Below are 22,266 nucleotides of genomic sequence, written 5' to 3' on the forward strand. Positions count from 1 at the left end.
ACATTATCCAAAGTCAACAGCATTCACACACACACATGAGCTGCGGGCACACACACACACATACACACTCGCTCTCACTCACTCGCACACGCATTAGGTGCGCTTTATGTTTATCTCAAAATGCGATGCTTGGCTGCTGATGAGTTCGTTCTCTCTCTCACTCTGACATTCGCTGCCTCTGCCTTCGCTTTCGTTCTCTTCCCGTCTCTGTCTAACAGCCTGCTCATAAGATGACGGCAATTCGTTAGCTCTTAACTTTGAGCTCTCCTTCTTCGTCTTCTACTTCTTCTTGTTTTCGTTGTTGTTGTTGTTGTTGTTGCTGCATAAACCGCTTAGCGGCGTAATTTAAATCCCTTTTGTGTTCAAAAACTCGTGCAAAGCCTTTCAAAATAATTATCATAATAGCAAATGGCTTTTGTTGTTGCTGTTGTTGTTGTTGCTGCTCTTCGCTACTTCTCTACTCCTACTTCTACTTCTCTACTTCTTCTACGTCGTCATCTTCATTTCCTACTTATACCCTGCCGTGCCGAAAAATGACTAGCAAAAGTCAAAGCACATGTTGAACTAGAAAAATTGTAATTTTTCAATTCTTCACAACAACTAAATTAATGCAGTTGGAATATTCATTTTTAGAAGTCATGCATATTCATGTTCCTGAAAATTTCGTACACAGGATTTGCAGGGTATTCAGTCTGTCGTTGCAGTCAGTTATTATTTCTCATTTTCTAAGACGCTTTTGTGTGTGTGTGTGTTGTTAGTCAACTTGTTGTTGGCCACATATTCATGTTGTTAAGGATGAAACACAATGAAAGCGGTAAACAGCAAACAATTTCCAATTGGATTGTTGGCTTCAAGCAGGCGACAGACAGACAGAGAGAAAGAGAGAGAGAGACAGAAAAGTTAGCATCAGCATTGTCTATCAAATTTGCAAATTATTCAGCAAATTTGTTTGCTGCAATATGCAAGCAATTAATATGATTAACTCAATTAAGAAATTGCCCAGTTAAAGAGTTCAGGTGGCAATCGCAAGACAATATTAACTGCATTTCTATGTCAAACTTTAATCGAATTAAACTTGCACGCACTGTGAGTTTTAATTCACTTTTTGCTCTATAAAGTTCTGATAAATTTGCTGGTAATTATTGTTGCTTTGCATTCTCTTCACTTCAATTCATTTTGCATGCCAGAATAAAGTGTCAAAGCTTATTCACGAAATGTATGTAAAAAGTCATGGACAGTTTGGTATATTTTGCAATCTATGGTATATTTAGTACTCATAGTATATTGTTGCACCAAATGTATTGTATGTGGGTACTATATAGATATACTTCTTATATCCGCTTTGTGTCGTCAGTATATTGTGCAATCTATGGTATTTTTAGTATTAATAGTACATTGAATGTAGTACTATATGTCAAACGTAGCCTTTGGTATATTTTAGTATTTTGCAGTATATTAATTCGGTATATTTTAAGAAATAATACCGCAAAGTTTCGCTTATATTGAGTATCTCACAGATCACTCGTCTGTAGCATTTTTACTTCCCTTTTTTCTTGATAAATATGTTAAATCGTTCCACTTTTGATTGTTTCGATTCGTTGCGAGTGTTATGAATGCCCTAGAGGAAGCAGACAATCTTCCTTTTGAGTTTGTGCTGTCATAAATCACATGGTTATTGAATGTAGTCGCGGCTTAATTACAAATCATTGCCTAATGAGCACAGTAAACACTCGCTGTCAGCGACAACATAGTTGTTATTGTTATCGTTGTCGTTGTATTGTGTTGTCTCAATTAGTATTCAGAGCGAATCGACGTCAAATTGAAGGAAATTCAAAGGGCAACTTTGAAGCTGTCATGAAAACTCGCCAACCAACTACTTATTCGATATCTTTTGCAACTAACTGTGTCTTTTGCTTGCTCTTCCTTTTTCCCCTTTCTCTTTGAAGTTTTTCGCTACCTGCCAAACACAAATCACAATTAAAATGTCTGTTGGCGTTTGCCATAAAGTTTGCAATCGTCATTTCTGATTGCCTTAAATAGTATATTTTCAGCATTCCGTTTAGGGAGCAGAGAAAAAGGTAGGCAGGAGAAGGAGGAGGAGGAGGGAAAGAGGAAGGGTGTTCTGATAAGTGAAGGGGATACTTTGCCTAAGAATAGAATGCTGCGCTTGTTACGTGTAACAAGTAAACTTGCCTCGGCCCCAAAAGAGGCAGCAACAGTCGAGCCCAAGGGGCGACTTCCGCAAACCTTAACAACCACTGCAACACTAACAATCTCCCTCCCCTCAGCTCCTTGCCATTCCTTTCTTCACGATGTATGCTGCTCTCTCTCCCTCTCTCTCTCTCTCTCTTTCTGTGTGTCTCCACACACAGTCCATAGACATGTCAGTTGATTTTTATATATGGCTTTGCTTGTTGTACTTTCTTGTTTGGCGCTGAAGGGGCGCAGCGAACTAGAGTAGCTGCTTGATGAGCAGGGTGTGGGGGAGGGGACGGGGACGAGGGGGGAACGGAATGAAGGAGCAACTCTACTGGCCAAGAAGTCGCTCTTGATGCCGTGTGCAGTGCAATTTTCATGTCTGCGACTTGGTTCGTTTTTCTTTTTTCTTTTTTTTTTTGTTGTTGCTTTCATGTCTGTCTGCACGCGATGTTTAACGTCTGGCGAAGGTTCCACACACGAGCTTGCAGGCGGACAGACAGACAGCCAGACAGTCGGACGGACGGACAGACGGACGGATCCAGACGATAGACGATAGGCAAATGCAAACATGAAACTTTTTCGGCAACAGCCATAAGCAGAAGCAAGGTGCGGCTAGCAGGACATCAGCACGGAGAGGCGGACGGACAGACGGACAGACAGACAGACAGACGGACAGACAGACAGACAGAGTTAGACAAGCTGTTCGGGGCAACCCGCGCTGCAACATCGACATCTGGCCCCCTTTAGCGATCGGCGGCACCGCCAATCATTGGCGTAAATTGAGCTCATTGTGGCCTAACACCATTACATTCAGCAGTCTTTCTCTCGCTGTCTGACATGTCGGGGTGGTGGCAACTCTGGCAGTCGACGGCGGCGTCTCCGATTGCGGGCAAGTCCTGTGTGAAGTCGTTAAATGCGGCAGCGTAAAATAAATTGAGCCAAGTCATGTTTCGAGCATGAAATGCATTTTTATTGCACGCTGCAGCCAAGCTGCCACATGCAACATGCAACCTGCCACAGACAAACACCCAGACAATTCCCCCAAGGATGCGACGTATTGACTCTATGTTGCCACATAAAACTAAACAACTTCAATGTGCGCTTTAAGTGAACTCAAACTATATTTTGGCTGTTATCGATAGACGATAGAGAAATGTGACAGCAGATATTGATATATATTTTTGGTATTAATCGAAGTTGTTAACACATTGCTTGGAACTGTTTCTATAATGCATAAGTACAGTAGCAGATTAGACATTTATGAGAACAAATCAATATTTTTAGAGGTGATTTATTCACATTCTTGAATTTCCCCTCATAATAAATAGTTCCGAAAAGGTACATTCAAAAATAATGAAGAAACATCTGAAATACTTCTGTTTTCATTAAATACAAAATTGAGACATCATTGAAATTATAGCAAGCAAAACAATGGCTTCGACATCTGCATTTAATTAACATGATTATCTTTACAATAAAACCAAAACAGTGTTTTATTAATTATTTATTCTTTAAGAATACCGAAAAAATGTTAAAATATACTGAAGTTGTGATAAGTTTTTAATAATATTTATATACAAAATCATTTTCGGTGTATTTTGGTTGTTTGTTTGGTATATTCTAAGTTACATATATCCCTAATTTAATTAATATTATTTCATTTGCAATAAAAGCAAAACACTGCGGTATAATTCGTAAAATATTCAGAGAAAATACAAAAATATACTGAAGTAACCTTTTGATAACACATATAGATACCAAATCCATTATTGAATATATTTTAGTATTTTTTCGGTATATTTCATAGATGTCCTAATCTTTTTGATTTACCTTAATACTACAATATTCTGCAGTTGTAACTTTTGGATTATATTTAAATATACCAAATTCATACTCTCGGTATTTTTAGTATTTTTGTGGTATATTCTGAGCATAAAGTGCAGTTTTGCTAACATTACAAATGGAATCATATGTATATCCTCGTATTATTTTAATTGATATTTTACTTTGCTAATTTCGAATTCAATTGCAAATGAATTATTTATTGAATGCTGTGGCGCAAGTACTTATCCGTTATCTCTCTGTTATCTGCTTATCTCGTTACAGGTGAGTTCATGTGACTGTGTGCCATAACAATAAAAAGGAATCGCCAGCAAGGCAAGTTTGCAGCTAACTCGAAGTCGCGTCGAGTCGAGTTGAGTTGAGTCCAGTTTCAGTTTCGGTAGAGTGAGTTTTAGTCTGGCCACTAATTGCGCTGGCCATAATCCAGACAAAGTGTAGATAGAACCAACTGCTAACCGCCAAAAAAAACAACAACAACAACAGAAACTGCGAAACTAGTTTCCGCTCCCACTCTCTGTGTGAGTTTTATATGCTTTTGTTATTTTGTGTATGTTTTTAGTTCATAAATTTTAATGTAATATTTTCATGTTGTACAATTTGATGGCGCCAAAACGCTTACAACGCCGAAAATTATGCCATAAAAATGCACAGCACTAATTAGGCCAACAAGCGACCAGACAACCAGCCAAACAACCAACCAACCAACCAACTAGCCAAACATCCAGCCAGATGTAAGCAAAATGCGTTTTTAGAAATGTTTTGCTGTGTCTTCTCTTACTCTGGCTCTCCTTCTGCCTCTTCCTCTCCGTCTCACTTGTATCTATTTCTCTCATTCTCTCTCGCTCACTCCTCTGGCTGTCTCCTACACTTTGGGCCTTCAATCGCCGCCTTCTTAACGGCCGCACATTTTTTTGTAGCCATTTAAATACCCTGACACTAGCATTCCCTTTCATTTGCCACTAAATATGCAATTCTGCAATTAAAGATGAATTATTTTAAATGTTATTCAATAGAATCTCGATATATTTTCATTAAAAAGGGTTCAAAGAATAAATCTAAATATTATTCAATATAATTTAGTTAAAAAAGCATTCAAAAATAAAAGTTATGTCAGAGCATATTTCTAAAATGATGTTTATAGTATCATATTATAGTTAATTTATTAAAATTGAATTAATGTTTATAGTTGCCTTTTGAATGTTATTATTTATTTAAAGCGTAGAATACATAATTAATATACTTTTTGGCTGACAAAATATTTAAATATTTAGTATTTACATCGCATATTTTTAATAAAATTCATCAGCAAACTTTGAAACAAGAAACCTTGATTATAAAATTAATTGAGCTGAAAAGATATATTGATCTTTACTGGACTTTCAGCGAATATTGAAACAAATGAAATATATATTTTACGTTTTATGGTATATTTTGAATGTAGTACTATATCAAATATATACCAAATAAAACCTTGCATATATTTATAGTATTTTTGCGGTATATTGAATTGGGTATTTTGAATGCAGTACTATGACCAAATATAACCTTTTGGTATATTTTTAGTATTTTGTGCAATTTTGATTTGGTATATTTTGAATACAGTATTATATCAATTTACCAAATATATATTTTGGTATATTTTGTGTAGTTTTGATTTGGTATATTTTGAATGTAGTATTATATCAATATACCAAATGCAATTTTTGGTACATATTTTAAACGTAGCACTATACCAATATACCAATATATCATGTGTCATTGTTTTAGTATTTTTGTAGTATTATATCAATATACCAAATGCATTTTTTGGTATATTTTAAACATAGCACTATACCAATATACCAAATATATCATGTGTCATTGTTTTAGTATTTTTGTGGTATATTAATTCGGTATATTTTGCCTTAGTCGACTTTCATACTTATCTTTATCTTTTATGCACTTAATTTGCATAGCTAAAGAGCATTAACAGTTCGGCAGTAAAAATAGTGCCAGCATTATTTTTTATGCTTTCGCTTTGCTGGACCCAACGAGCTGTTCAGCTCTGTTCAGCTCTGTCCTGCTCTGCTCTCGTTGTGCGCCATTTCAGCTGTAAGTGTAATCATCGCACGATGAAAGCCGCTTACAATAATTGCCCCGCCTTGTCGGACATCGCTGAGCAGAATGAACACACTTTGTGGTACACTTTGTTTGTCTGTAACCAGATCAGCTCCTCCTCTTATTCTTCTTCTTCCTCATCATTTTTTGTCTGCCTTATTTTTGGTTAATTCATTGAAAACGCAGCGTTTTGTGTCGATTTCGTTCCACGCTTTAACCAGAATCTCGTGAATATAATCCCAATTCTAAGTAGGCAGCCGGACAAGTCGAGGGCTTTCGTATTGCTATGCAAATTGAAAGCTGCCGTCATTAGTGCTAAGTTTGTGCTGTGATTCAATTCGTCGTGTGCTGCGGCAAGAAAACCTCACCCAGGTACTAAATGAACTTTGCCGCCCTTTGCCGTGCCACACTTAGGCGAAGTAGGAGAAGCAAATTGGCCAACACAGAGCTCTGATTAACTTAAGCTGCTCTAAAGCATTAAGCTGATTATATTAGCTAAACCAATTTAATTAGCTGCGTGTGCAGCGTGCAGCTCTGAAGTTAGCATTAAGCTGGCACCGCACCGCAATGAAATGAAATGCTAATTAATGCCCGGTATTATTTTCATATTTTATTAATAATTAACTCTTGTGGCTAGTGATCATTTAAATTAATACGATTTATTGCGAGTTCACTTAATCTTATCTGCTTATTAATAAATATTCTTATTCTTATTCTGGTTCATTTGAATTTGAAATGCATACATTTTTGTTTAATTCAATTTATCAATTCTAATAGAATTTTTTCAAATATTTATGTTAAATAACATTTGGCAAATGTTTTCGAGTGCGCCTGACTTTTCAGCTGAAATGCAGCGGAATTTTCCTTACAGTCAAATGTATTCCAAATTACCTATCAGTCCATTCTATATGTAGGCTTAAATAAATGTGTTCAAAAAATGTTCTATTATTGTCAAGAGTCGCTGAATTTTCAGGTGAAATGCAACTGAATTTTGACTGACAAAAAAAGGAAAATTTATTTGTAGACACTTTATTATACCCGCTACCCATAGGGTAGAAGGGTTTTATAACTTTGTGCCGGCAGGAAATGTATGTAACAGGTAGAACGAGGCATCTCCGACCCTATAAAGTATATATATTCTTGATCAGCGTCAACAGCCGAGACGATATAGCCATGTCCGTATGTCCGTCTGTGTGTCTGTCCGTCTGTCCGTATGAAACACTGGATCACAGAGACTATAAGAGATAGAGCTATAATTTTTTTCGACAGCATTTGTTATGTTTGCACGCAGATCAAGTTTGTTTCAAATTTTTGCCACGCCCACTTCCGCCCCCGCAAATAAAAAAAAGAAAAACAAGCGTGATTTTAAAGCTAGAGGAATTTTGGTATATACAATATTTACTATAGTAGTTATGATTCCTGAAAATTTGGTTGCGATCAGATAAAAATTGTCGAAGTTATTAAAGAAATACTTTTGTATGGGCAAAAACGACAACTTACTAGGGCTCTTAGTTGCTTTGGCCGACAATCTGGTATATTTTGAATGCGGTACTATACCGATATACTAAATATACCATTTGGTATATTTTTTTAGCATTTTTGTAGTATATTTGGTATATTTTGAGAATAATACCGCAAAATATATTGCTTTTATTTAAAATGGGTAGCGGGTATCTTGTTACTTGTTATATTTGAATACATGCTGCATTTATCTCGAGGGCCTTAGACACTCCGGCTCATCTTGTTGCAATAAGGAATTGTATTCGTTATTTCAATAAAATAATAATAATATAATACATGCATACAAACTAAGTTCAGAAACTGTATTCATACTATACTCCTCCTGACCTTTCAGCTGAACTGCAGCTGACATTTCACTGATAAAATGGCTAAATTTTTTTGCAAATACATATATTCAACCCCTGAACTTTCAGCTGAACTGCAACTGAATATTCCTTATGTCTCAAACTTAAGCACTGCGCAGTCTGCCTCGAGTGTTTTAGTATTTATTTTAGGCCATTTTCGTTGGCAAAATTGAAATGGAAAATATGTGAAAATCGCTTCAATTTATTGTAGAGTTTTTCGCTTGATAAATTTGATTTTGTGTCGCTTCACTTGTCGTCCGAAACTAAAACGTTAATAAATAATTTAATTTATGTAAGTATTTTAAGGCGCTCTCATAAATGTTATTCATGTGCTTGGCTGTCGACTTCCCCTTGTTCCCCATTCCCTGGTTCCCCATCCCCTTTCCCGTTCCCCCTTTCCACCGCCAACTCAACTCAATCGCTTTGCTCGTCTTTTTTTTTTTTTTTGTTGGTCAGCTGCGAAATCTGGCAACAAAAATCGTGAACACAATATTTATGCCTTTTGCTTTGTTGCGCTGTCAATGTTGTTGTTTCTGTTGTTGTCAACTTTGTTGCTGTTGCTATTGTTGTTGTTGTTGTTGTTGCGACATTGTTGTTATTCTTGTTGTCGTTGTTTTTTGTTGCGCCTAGACGAGGGTTGACATTGCGGCTACGCATTCAACTTTCATTTTGTGTGCTCTGTGCCTACATTTTTTACAGCAGCCAACTGCAAAAACCAAAACAGACTGCCAGATACCCTAGCAAATGGTCTACGTTTAAGTGTGAGCCACTGAGCATGCCCCATTGAGTTGAGACTTTAATTTTTTACAGGGTATTTATAACAAACTTTTGGCCATTTATGTCATTTCATATTTATTAAGCGGTCTCCGCATAATTGGCAACTCTGCCTCTATCTGACGACAATGGCAACCTTTTCTCACTCTCTCTCTCTCTCTATCTCTGTCTCTTTTGTGGCGTGTCGCACTTTGTTTTTGTTGTTTTTTTTTTGGGGCAGCAGCCCAAAGTGCAGCGGTTAAAAGCGACCAACGAACCGCACAGCTTGGCACTCTTGAGCGAACACCACATGGGACGATGATGCAACGGTTCAACGGTGGTTCCAAAGTGGTTCGCAGTGGTTCGCATTGGTTGCAACAACGCATTAAATGATTGCACTTTAAAGTGCTGCGCATCTCACATCGCATCTCGCATCTCCTTCTCCATCAATAAATGCATTAAAACGGCCGCCAGTGTTAATTGAGTTAACAGCGCTTCGTGCACTCAGCCAAAAACTCAGCAAAAGTTGCTGCAAGCAACACAACAGCAAATGCATGATTAAGCGGCAAACTTTTTTAATGCAAATTACGATGATAATGCTAATGATGCGGAACAGTTTCATAATTATTTATCAACTGTATTTGTTTATTGATTTTGCATTTGTTTATTGCACATGAAGAGCAACATTACCTGAAATGGCAATTATTTAATGAAAATTACAATGCAAATGCCAATGAATCAAGTAACAAAAATCTACTTATGAGTTACTAAAACTATTGTTTCTGAATTATAATTGATCAATGCAAATATTAGTATTAAAAGGAATTGAGCATTTGCATTGGAATTTTTATTACAGTCAACAATTAAGTAATGTATTAACGTTAATGAATACATTGTATTTAAATGTGACATTTTTTTTAATTCTCAGCAAAAATTTTTAAAATTACAATTGAATTGCAGCTTCATTAGCATTTGTATTATAATTTGCATTACTAGCTAAAATAAAAGTTTTCATTAGCAATTCAATTCAATTCAATTCAATTCAATTCATTGCAAATATTCATTAATTATAATTAAGAATAAACAGTTTTAGTAACTCATTATTAAACTGTTCTCCACTTGCTGATTCATTAGTATTTGCATTGTAATTTTCATTAGAGTTCAAACTTTTCAACACAAAGTGAAAAATAAATTGTGTTAAGTGCATCTTTTTTTTAGTTTTCAGTGAAAGTTTTTACAATTCATTAATGAGCTGTAGCATTGTAATTTTCATTACTAGCAAGAATAAAAAAAATGTCACATTTAAATACAATGTATTCATTAACGTTAATACATTACTTAATTGTTGACTGTAATAAAAATTCCAATGCAAATGCTAATGAATCAGCAAGTGGAGAACAGTTTAATAATGAGTTACTAAAACTGTTTATTCTTAATTATAATTAATGAATTGAATTGAATTGAATTGAATTGCTAATGAAAACTTTTATTTTAGCTAGTAATGAAAATTCCAATGAAAATGCTAATGATTCAGCAAGTGGAGAAGAGTTCAATAATAAGTTCTAAAAAGTACTTTCTTAATTATAATTGATAAATTGCAATTTTAGCTTTAAACGAAGTTCAAACTTTTCATTCCCAATAGTAATGAAAATTACAATGCAAGTGCCAATGAAGCAACATTAAAAGCTTAATTATTTCTTCACTGACGAAAGTTTTTAATTCTCGACACTAATGAAAATGGCAATGCAAATGTTAATGTTAATGTTAATGTTGTTGCTTATTTCATATTTGTATAACATCATTAAAAAGCAACACTTAAAGTAAATTCGTTTATTTCGTTGCTGAGAAAAGCTTTTAATTGTTTGGCTCAGTGTGCGTCGTTATTATCGCATTTCGGTTGACTGTGATGCGGATTGAGGTTGCAACTGAAGTTGCATTGAGTTGAAGTTGTGGAGGATTGGCAGAGTGCTGGCATTGCATATTGCATGCTGCATATCACGCATACGTCATGTGGCACTCAGATGAAGTGACGCTGCCTCCGCTTGTGGCAACTACTGCTGCCTCTGCCTCTGCCACTGGCTTGCCTCACTTTTGGCGCACTTGACTTTGACTTTGGCACATCAAAACCCATTTGGCAAACTCCGACTCAAACTCCCATAGACTTGAGGCTCTGTTTTGTGGTTGTCCTCGTTCTCATCTCTCGCCTCTCTCCTTGCTCTCTCTTCTCTCTCTCTTGTTCTCTGTCTCCGACTGCGGTTGACTCAAAGCACTCGTAGCATTTGCATATTTTATTGTGTTTTAATTAACTAAAATTCCACATTGATTCTATTTGGCTCGAGTTGAGTTGTGTCTGCCCAGACTTCTCTCCTTCCCCCTTTCTCTGTCTGCACCGAAGAGCATTTCGTCCTTGCGGCCAACCAGCCACGCGTATTGGACGCGTTGAGGTCTCTCCTCAGATTATATACTACACTATATACATACAAACATTCAGATATACGTAGATACTCAACTCGGTCACAGCTGGCCAATTGAGAGTTTGTGGTCGATATTCTTGTTTTCTTTTGTGTGTGTGTGTGTGACTAGCTGACAGCAGAGAAGAACACACTTTGCAATCCATTTTGCAGACTCACTTTAAGCTAAGCCAATTTTGTGGAAACCTCAAGAAGAACTTGAAGTTTCCCAAAAAGCTAACAAGCTGCAATTTGACATGCAAAACACTTTAACAGCTATCGAGTTGCCTCAATTCAATTTGTTCGAGCTATAAAAACATGCATTTTACCAAAGTTATTTTAGGGCATCGCCAAAATGATTTCAGTAAAAAAAATATCAAGAAAATTCATGAAAATCTTTATTTTAAGCATTTATAAAAATGATTTAAATAAAATAAAATAAATATTGAAAAAAATGTATGAAAATCTTTGATTTAAACAAAATAAAATAAATATTAAAATATGCATTTTCTAAAATAATTTAACCAAAAATAAAACATATATTAAATTAAAAAATTAATGAAAATTCATATTTTAAGCATAATAAAATATTAAATTAAATAAGTATTTAAAAGAGAATATTAATAAAATTAAAGTTTGCTATGTTATGACAAAAAAATATCGAAAACTTTTTACAGGGTAACTCACAAGTTGAGCAACTGCTGGAAATGTTTAATTAAATGTGTTTGAGAATATAAATGAAAATTTTTTTTTTTTTTTTTTTTGTGAATAAAATCAAGTTAATTGTGTTGATAACAACAAAAGGCAAAAACAAATCGAAGTCGAAATTAAAATCGAAATCAAAATGGAAATGAAAATCGAATTGTTGAAAAATTTTGCACGGAAATGGAAATGAAAATGAAAATGCGATGCGATGCACAATCAAAAATAAATTGTTATGTAATTGCAATTATCGCTAATTGTTATTAAATAATTCACGCATTAATAACTGTATTTAAGTAATGCAAAGCAAACCAATTTTCAATGTCAATTTTCATTTACGACAAACACAAAAAAACAAAAACAAACAACAAAGGCAAACACTGTGTTTGTTGTTGCCTTTTGTCTAAGGCAATAAATCTGCATTAAAACTCAATTTGCATATTTGCAAAAAGGGAAGCGAAAGGGAAGTGAAGTGAAGGGAAGGGAAGTGAAGGGAAATGGCAAAGTCAAGCAGCCGGATTTAGTGTGTTGAAAAATTAAATGTCATTGCTAAGGCCAGGGCTAAAAAGTTGTTAGCTCATCGCTGTCAGCTGCCACTTGGCTTTTCAGTTCAGTTCGGTTTCGGCCAGTTAATTTATCAGCACAGCAAATTGTTAAAGCCAGCAAAAGAAAGTTTACTTTTTTGTTGATGTTGTTGTTTGCTTGCTGACATTTGAACAAATTAAATATTGACTTGTGCAGAAGAGAGTCTATCAAACGGCTTCAATACTCGTACACACACACTTTTGAGCTGATAAATGCAGTTTGATGGCTTTGCTGCCTGCCCTTCGGGGCTTAACAATTCTCAAATGGCCAAAGTGCCAGATAAAAGCCAAGCCAAAAGCAACTACTCCTTTCTCTTCCTTCCCTTCCCTCTCCTTTCCTTTCACACACACAGAAGTCACAGCTGCACGCAAATATTTGCCGCACTTTTTATGGCATCGTCCACGACGATGATGCTGATGAAAAGCGAAAAGCGAAGAGCAGCGAAAAACAACAACAACAAAAAATGGAGAAGCGGGAAATCCTTTTTCGTTTTTTTTTTTATTTTTTTATGGGATTTGTTTGGCATTCGCTTGTCATAAATTTAACAGCAACTAAATATTTGATTTGATTTCATTTCATTTGATTTAAATTCGCCCAAAAGCGAGCGACAACACTTGATTAAATGACGATATTCAGCATTTTAACGATGTGACAACGTTTGACAGTCAACATTCAACATTCACCATTCAAGTGGCAAATCGATGAGCTTCAAGTGAAGTGCTCTCTTAATGATTGCCAGCTGGAAATAATTTCTTTCAAGACATATTTTATTTGATTGGCGCACTTCTTAAAATCCTACACAGATAAAACAAGTTCTAAAATCAAGATTTAAGTCTTAGTACTAAGAATATTGGCCTCTTCTTCTTTAAGTTTCTTATCTTATCTACTAAGGGGTAAAAGGAACCTTTCAATATTTTATAATTTATTAGCAATGCTATTTGAAATCATCAAAATTTCCTCAAACATTTTCTGAACCACCAAACTTAAATAAAAATTTATTACAAAATTTGTGTAAATTATTTTTGAAAATGTTAAATAAAATGTTGATGATTTTAATTTCACACAAAGTCTAATAAGAATGTTGCGTATACTTGATATTGTGTATACGTATTTTAACAGCATGTTAACTTGAAGAAATGCACAATTATGTCTATAACAAGCATTTTACTATATGCCAAGTATTTACAGGGTATCAAACCACAAAGAAATTAGTAAGAAAACTGCAGAGCGTTTTTAATTTTAAAATATACCGCATAAATAGTATATGAAATTATATATAATATTTGGTATATTTAATGTAGTAGTGTATTCTAAATATACCACTGGGTGAAATTTTGTTTTCTAATATACCAAATTAATCAACTGCAAAATATACTAAAAATGTCAAAGGTTTGTCTTCATATATTGATATGGTACTACCGTATAATCTAATAAATACTAAATTATAGCAAAGGTTATAATTGGTATATTTACTATATACATAAAGCGAAACTGTTGCACACTTTGTTGCAATTGCCAATTTGTTATTATTATTCTTAATTTAGTGCTACTCGAAACCGTTTTCAATACTTTTCCAAAACTTATTCTCTAAGCATTTTTTCTTCAAAGAAATTGCAGCAAGCTCATTAAATGTTTTGCCGTGTTGAATAATGAATAGTTTCCCTTAGAGAAAGAGAGAGAGAGAGAGTTAGTTCGCTGTCTCATTTATGCGGCTCACTTTTTGTGCCCTTCCTCAATATTGACAGCGGAAAATGCTGAAAATATTGAGGGAAACTGCGCTGTGATGATGATGATAATTTTTGTGTTTTTTTTTTTTCTCTTTTTTTTTATGTGGCACATGCCACATGTCGCTGCCACAGGGGTGCGGTGTGGTTGGGATGGGCATATTAAAGTGTCTGTCATCTAATTTCTTAGTGAGTGAGGGGGAAGGAGTGAGAGAGAGAGAGAGAGAGAGAGAGAGAGAGAGAGAGAGAGCGAGTGATGAGCAGACGGGTTGTTGCGTGTGGGTGCAGGAAAATGAGCATAAAACAAAGTTTATGTGCAACTTTTTGATTACAAATGCAAATTACAGCGTCTGCGTCGACAGCGACGGCGACGACAACTGCAACAGCGACTGAGGCAGAGGCAGAGGCAGCGACTGAGGCAGAGGCAGAAGCAGCGACTGCTGCTTGAGATGTTGGGTGAAAAAAGGCGAAGCAAACTTTTTGATATGCCAGCAAAATTGCGCCAATGTTTGTTTGTTTGCCACGTGTCTCAGTGTGTGTGTGTGTGTGTGTGTGTAAGCATGTGTGTGCGTGTGTGCGCCTCTAGAGCGTCTGGCATTAAGTTGTGCGCTGTTTTGGCAGCAAGTTGACAAAACATTTCATTTGCAGCCAAAAATGCGTAATCATAATGCCAGCACACGAGTGAGGGGGAGAGCATGAGAGAGAGAGAGTGTGGGAGAGTGAAAGAGTGAAAGAGAGGGAGAATGCGTGCCCCAGACGCTTCTGTTCGTGACGCATTTAATAGGCAGTCCTCGGGTTAATTTAAAATCCAGTCGTCACAAAGTTGTGACTAGAGTTGGGTTCAAGAGAGCGAGAACGAGAGCGAGAGAAAGAGAGAGAGAGAGAGAGAGAGCGAGAGAGAGGAGCTTAGATAGAAACAGGCAAAGCCAAATGAAAAGTTGTGCGATAGTTGGCATAAAAATCGGTTCAGTTGCAACTCCACAAAAGTGGAAAGTCCCCACAGAGTAATTACTGCGATTTACACATTCGCAACTTTTGCGCCAGTTTTTTGTAGCACATTATTATTATTAATTTGTCTGTGTTTGTTGAAAGCAAATTAATCGCTTTCAACATTTGTAAATATTATTATTTATTATCATATTATAATATGCTTTATTTAAGGGGCAACACTATTGTAATCCTTGTTTTTGGAGCGGTTTTTTGCGATATGGAATGCGAATAAATGAATGAAATTTGGATATGTTGTGCAACATATATTTTAAAGTACAAATACATTTTTATTATATAAAAAAAGCAAAAGCGGTGTAAATTTCAACCTACTGGACTGTAAACAAGAAACCTCTTAATTTAACTCGGTATATCTAGAGACTGACGAAAGGATTTTTCATTTTGGTCAACTTTTGAACAAAATAGCTCAAATTTGACTAAAAATTAGGGAAGCATTTCGTTTACTAAAAATCACCCCAGTTGGTTAAACTATCTTTAAGGCAAAAACAATTTTATTTAACTTTTAGAACATTTTTGAGTCTTAATTAACTTTCAACATTAACTTTATTAGAAATACTGTTAAAATACTCGCGAGTATTTCAACAACTTCAACTGTATATTAACCGTTAAATGAACAGCCGCCATCTTTAAACTGTAGAAGTGTAAAATTGCAGCTTTAAAGAACTCGTTGCAGATCACTCGTTACCAATTACTCATTAAGGCAATACTCTTTAATTATAGGTGCATATTGACTCGTTACAAGTGCAAGTTTCCAGTTATTTTATGGCTGACAAGTAATTAGAATAGATTTTTTTACGTTAAATGAAAAAAATGGAAAACAAAAATAAAAGAAACTTATATGAACATTAACTCTGTTACAAATACCCATAAAATACTGGCAAATATTTCAACTTCAACGGTATATTCATCGTTAAATGAACAGCCAAAAGCCGCCGCCATCTTTAAACTGTAAAAGCTGTAAAACTGCAGCTGTAAACGGAGTGCGAGCAATTTAAGCATAATTTTCGCTTTATTTCTTTACGATTTTTGTCATAAATTGCCAACAGAGACAGCCCAACGAGAGAAGGAGAGAGAAAGAGAAAGAGAGGGAGAATAATATCAGCAGTGACATTTAACATCCGGCTGAAATTGTTCAACGCATTTCCCGTTTGGGGAAAATTGCAAAGTCGTTGTTCTCCTCGACCTGCAATTAAACGCTTATCGAAAAGTTCGCCAAAAGAGCAAGTGAGACAGAGACACAGACAGAGACAGAGTGAGTGAGAAAGGGCAAAGAACGAGGTTGCAGCTGCATATAATTGGGGTTATGAGTTGAAAAAGTGCCGTAAAAGGAGAGCAGAGTAGCTGCAATGGCAAACTGCATATAGCTTAAGGAATTAATGAACACCCACTTCTGCTGCTTGTCAAGCGCTAAGCAGCAGACGCGAGAGGGCAGACGACGACACAAAACAAATCGACTCATTCGCATGGAAATTAATTGCTGTCTGTCTGTCTGTCTGTGTGTGTGTGCGGAAGGTGCGAGGGAAAAACGTTCAACGACAACTGACAAATTGAATAATGACATTGCACCAACGTTGACAATTAAAAAAAGAAAAAAACAAAAACAGATAAAAAAGAAAAATGCAGCAACGATAAAGCAAAAAAAAGAATTTTTAAAAAAGTTGACAATTTTTCGACCGTGACAGGACTCGAACCTGCAATCTTCGGATCCGAAGTCCGACGCCTTATCCATTAGGCCACACGGTCACATGTATAACGTGGCGCCAGAAGCCGTACAAATCAGACACGACGTTGACGCTGACGTTGCCGTTGACGTCGACTGCGGACAGCGAACGCTGACGTGGCGCAGCACAGAGCAGAGTCGAGGCTAATGGCACAGGCATACACATACATAAATAGTAATTGGAGTATGGGGAATAGCAGATGCAACTGTGTGTGTATGTGTGTGTGCAAAACAAAGCGTTGCGCTAATTAAGCGACGCTCTAATGAACAGACATATTTCCGCTCTGCTCGCACACACCCCGCAAACTCAGCAGCAGGTAGAAAGCAGCAACAAACACACTCACACACTCACACACTTGCACACGTCTGTTTAACAATAGCGGAACACGTAGAGCACACAATGAAAAGAAAAGAACGATTGGTGGGGAAGAGGCAAGCACAGAGCACGTTGGGGAAAAGAAATCTGAAATGAGAATGTCAAGGAAATGTGCAAAATGAGTTGTAAAGTCGTCGCATCGCATCAGCAGAGCACACAGTCTTGAGCATTGCATTTCCTATTGTTGTTGTTGCTACTCAACAACAGCAAGAACAACAACAAGAACAACAACAACAACTTTGGCTACAACAACAAGCACTCTTGTGATTGTTATTGCTGGCAATGCTGCTGCTTCCGGTGGTGCGCACTGCGCATTTAATTAGCAAATGCTTTAAAGCCAACCCATCACGAAAAAAGCTTTAAAACTGACTCGTAAAGCTGATTGTTACGATCGCACAGTGCCTGTCAAACTGCGCGCAAATTCTATTTTTAGAACAGAACACAACAAATGGTCAAACTGATTACGTTTGCCGTTTTCGTTGCTCGCTGTGTTCTTGTTTGCTACATTGCCGCCGCCTTCCACAGCGGCCCATTAGCTCAGTTGGTTAGAGCGTCGTGCTAATAACGCGAAGGTCGCGGGTTCGATCCCCTCATGGGCCACACTAAAAATAACTTTTTTTCACTTTTTTTAAATTTATTTAATGTGTTATGCATTCAATCATTACCATAAATGCTTTAGTTATACTTTATATATAATTTTTAAATGATTATTTAACCAATTATCTAAAAAAAAGTATTGAAAATGTATAATTTTCATTTTAGTTTTTTTTTTAACTGGTTTCTTTATTTTTTTTGCTTCTTTAGCATTCAATATTTCCTTATTTTATGAAATCAATATTATAATATCTTTTATTATTCATATTTATTGAATATTTTTGTATAACTCTTCCTAACGTTCTCTCTCTCTTTCTCTCTCGAAAATTGTTTGCTTCTCATTCGATTATTATTAATTTTGATGGCCTGTCGTCGTCGCATATTGATTGTCTTTCATTTCTATGTATTTATGTTAAAATGCCATTTTAGCTGAAATCTCATTACATTTATGGCCTAAAGTAGCAAATGGCCACGCCTACTCTTCGCCCAGACGGCTGACGTTGATAAGTTGCGCAATTATTGCGCTTCGTTGGCAACGCTCTCGCTGCCGCCATCGCCATCGTCGTCGTCGTCGTCGTCGTCGTCGCATTCGATTTTGCACAATTGAATTAAATTTCATTCACAATAAAATTTCGTTGGCAACATCATGATTAGCAACATTTTCGACATCATTATCATCGTCAACTGGCAACTGGCAACGACCGGACTCAATCTGAGACTCATACTCATGCTCATTCTCATTCTGAAACTCGAACTCGAACTTTGAATCGACTCGCTTCGTCTCGATTCCATTCAATTCAATTCAATTCATTCGTTTCATTCGATTCATGGCTAACAATTTGCAGGCGCCAACTCAAAACAACATCACGATTGCCAAGGGAATGCCATAGAGAGATGGGAGAGGTGGGGTGGGGAGATTGCAAAAGGAGGAGAAAAGGTTGAGGTTGCTGCCTAGGTCATAGGTCGCTGTCTGGGCCTTGTAAATGTTTTCATTTTCGTTCATTTTCAGCGCCGCCTTTTTGGCAAACATTCAAAACTAACTAGCCCCCCTTTCCACACCCCCAAAAAAAGAGGATGGATGGGTGGGTAAAAGGGGAAGGGAAAGGAGGGAGCATTGTAAGAAAAAAAACTGCGGAAAAACACGATAATGTGCATCAAATGAGCTGTGCGCACATTTCGCAGGCGTCGCATTGGCTATTGAACTTTATTAGCCTTGTAGCTAGGAGCTTTGCTTTTTGGCACAGACTCGGCACTTTGACTCGTTACCAGCAGACCAGCTAGCAGTTACCAGTTATCCGTTACCAGTCGCAGGAAACTCGTTACAAACAACTCGCTATCAGCTGCCAACTACTCGCTACTTATTATTCGCTGCCAAATAATGGCCATTAGCTACTCGCTGCTAAGTACTCCTTGCTGATCACTCGTTACTAATTACTCAGTACCTCTCATCAAATACTAACTAATAGTTATAAATACATATATCAATTCTCGTTATTTGTAGCAACTTTTCTTTTCAAAAGCACATTGACTCGTTACAAGTGCAAGTGTGTTATAGTTGCCAAATAATCGCCATTAGCTACTCGCTGCTAAGTACTCGTTGCCGATCACTCGTTACTAATTACTCAGTACTTCTCTTTAAATACTAACTAATACTTATAAATATATCAATACTCGTTCAAAAGCACATTGACTCGTTACAAGTGCAAGTGTGTTATAGCTGCCAAATAATCGCCATTAGCTACTCGCTGCTAAGTACTCGTTACTGATCACTCGTTACTAATTACTCAGTGCTTCTCATCAAATACTAACTAATAGTTATAAATATATCAATACTCGTTATTTGTAGCAACTTTTTTTTTCAAAAGCACATTGACTCGTTACAAGTGCAAGTATGTTATAGCTGGCAAAAAGTCGCGAGTAATCAAAACTAATAATCGGAAACAAGATTCTTATAACTTTCTTTCTTTAAAAGAAACTTTGATTTCTCGCTCGTTACTTGTTACATCTACTCGCAACTTTTCACCAACTTCTCGTTGCTCGCTAGATATCAAATGCTACTCAATAATTGATACTTGTTGTCAATATTTATTATATACTCATGAACCGTTTCAAGTTTGAGTTCTCAGTTAATCATTGCTTAGCTTTTTTCCAGCTGATTTCCTTTCATTTTATTTCATTTTTTTATAGTTAAGAGTAACTCGTTACTTGTTAGTCGTGACCCGTTGGCCCGTTGTTCGTTATCTGCCATCCGTTATCCGTCACCAGTTCTTAGCTGGCAACTAAATTTCAAGTTTGAGCGAAGCAGTTTATCAAAAGCTTAACTAACGGCACGCACACACACACATATACACATATATACACATATTCACATGTGTATATACCGCATAGTAACTCTGCTGGACATGTTCTTTCTCTTCTCTGTTCCCTTCCCTTCTTTGGTCTGTCCAGCACGAAATGCTTAACAAAAAGGCATATCAAATGAGCAGATGACTATGCAGTTACCCTATAGAGTTGGGCATCAGAGTTGGGTATGCTCAGGTCGACAGACTACAAGTAATTGCGGATCGATTGCAATTTATCGATGTGACAGAATTTATCTCAAATCGATATGATCGAATTCGTTTGGGGTAACTCATCGATTGCAGTTCAAAGTTAATATATAGATAGCAATTTATGGATTTAATTTAAAATTATTATGAGAAACGATAGCAAGAATAACGTTGCGATGTTTGGATAATAAAATAGCGAGAATAAAAAGAAATACTTCTAGCATATTTCCTATTAGCGAATCGCATACTTTTGAGTATATTAATGAAGTTGCTTAACATATTTTTCATTATTTTATTTATAATTTCAACACTCATAACATATTTATTTCTCTTGTATTTACAGGTGAGTTTACTCAAAGATTTATCCATTTGGACTCTATTAACTTTAACTTATCTGTGAACTTCTCATTAGCTGGTGAGTGACTGCTAAGCATTAATTTCATCGTTGTGTCATCATTAGCAATTTCGATAAGTATACAATCACTTATCGATATTTCTTGTCTTAACACAATGCTGAAATTAATGCTCGAGGTAGTTTTATATTATTAAGGTTTGTAAGATGAAATGTAGGCTTATAAAAATTTGAGATTCAAATGAAATACATTTTTTAAATTAAAGTTTCTTTGTTCTTAAAATGTCATCACTAGAAATATCGATTTCCCAGTAAAGTGTTGGCATTAATGATGTTATATTATTTTAGTTGTCTCCCACTTGCTTTACGTATTAGTCGTGCATACCTCTTTGGCTTAGGCTTAGGGTATAGACCTAGTTACAAAACACACACATCATTCTGGCTGGTCGTGCATGTTTCATGTCCACTTAAGACTTGGAAGACGACGACGAAAATCCCATTGCCCAGTCGCCTCCCCCTGCCGCTGCCCCTCCACATAGTCCACTCTAGGGGGGTGAGGTGGGAGGGGGCTGTCCTTTGTTAACGTTGTTTTGGCCGTGGTTTAGAGTTTTTGCTGCCGCTGGCAGTGAATTACCCCTAAATTATGGTAATTTATTTTGCCCCAAAGAGCGATCCAGCAAGACGACAACCAATGTCCAATGGCCACCGGCGTCATTGTTGTTATCGCATTGCCAGGACACCCCCCCCCCCGTCCACCCCTTCTGCCCAAAAACACATTCAAAGTCCGCATGTGGCGCAACTTTGTGTCTTGGCCATTTAAAATGTATGCGATTTAGAAATGTGTGCGCTTCTCTCTCTCGGTTATGAAGTGCTGCTTCATTTTCATTCTCTGTCTGTCTGTCTGTCTGTCTGTCGCCCTTCCTCCTGCTGCCACGCCCCCTCGCTGTGAAGCAATTCGGCGACTCGCTGTCTCGATGTCTGTGGCTGCCTTTGACGCCTCGTCAGCATCTTGATTTATGTGGTCCCCAAACCCAAATAAAAAAAAAGAGCTGGCAAAAAAATAAAATAAATGTGAAGCAACTGCAGTTGCTTCAATCCTTTGGGAAGGGAATCATTGAAAGGGCAGAGGAAGGAAGGGCGAGGGGAGGGGAAGGAGGGTACTTAATGCCGCGGGGGCAATTAAAATACAAAAATGCAAATACCCAGAAAGTCCCGGAGCTGATGTTACGCCGTTTGACTGCATTTTGTAGCTGCGATTAACATGTTGCCCACGCGGGACTCATTAAATGCGTTTCCCTCCCTCCCTCCCTTCCTCCATCCTCTCCCTTTCTCACTCTCTGCTCTGGCCGCCCCTAGTGCATTACGCCACGCCCCCTTCCGCTTTGGCTGAGTTCCCTTTGGCACACTCTTCAGTCAGTTTAACGACTCACTGCATCTGCACCCCAGCGAC

The 22,266-nt window shown here is 36.8% G+C and overlaps 1 protein-coding gene and 2 non-coding genes across 7 annotated transcripts in view; 2 read left to right on the plus strand and 1 right to left on the minus strand.

Annotated features, from left to right (window-relative positions):
• LOC117576853 (uncharacterized) overlaps positions 1-22,266 on the plus strand; it is a 124,514-nt gene that overhangs the window by 66,950 nt on the left and 35,298 nt on the right. The gene's annotated exons all lie outside the window — the stretch shown is intronic.
• Trnar-ucg (transfer RNA arginine (anticodon UCG)) lies at positions 16,896-16,968 on the minus strand. Its single transcript has one exon. It is a non-coding gene; the product is annotated as a tRNA-Arg (tRNA).
• Trnai-aau (transfer RNA isoleucine (anticodon AAU)) lies at positions 17,848-17,921 on the plus strand. The gene has a single exon. It is a non-coding gene; the product is annotated as a tRNA-Ile (tRNA).

The sequence above is a fragment of the Drosophila albomicans genome, chromosome X (genome assembly GCF_009650485.2).
Source record: "Drosophila albomicans strain 15112-1751.03 chromosome X, ASM965048v2, whole genome shotgun sequence".
Taxonomy (NCBI): domain Eukaryota; kingdom Metazoa; phylum Arthropoda; class Insecta; order Diptera; family Drosophilidae; genus Drosophila; species Drosophila albomicans.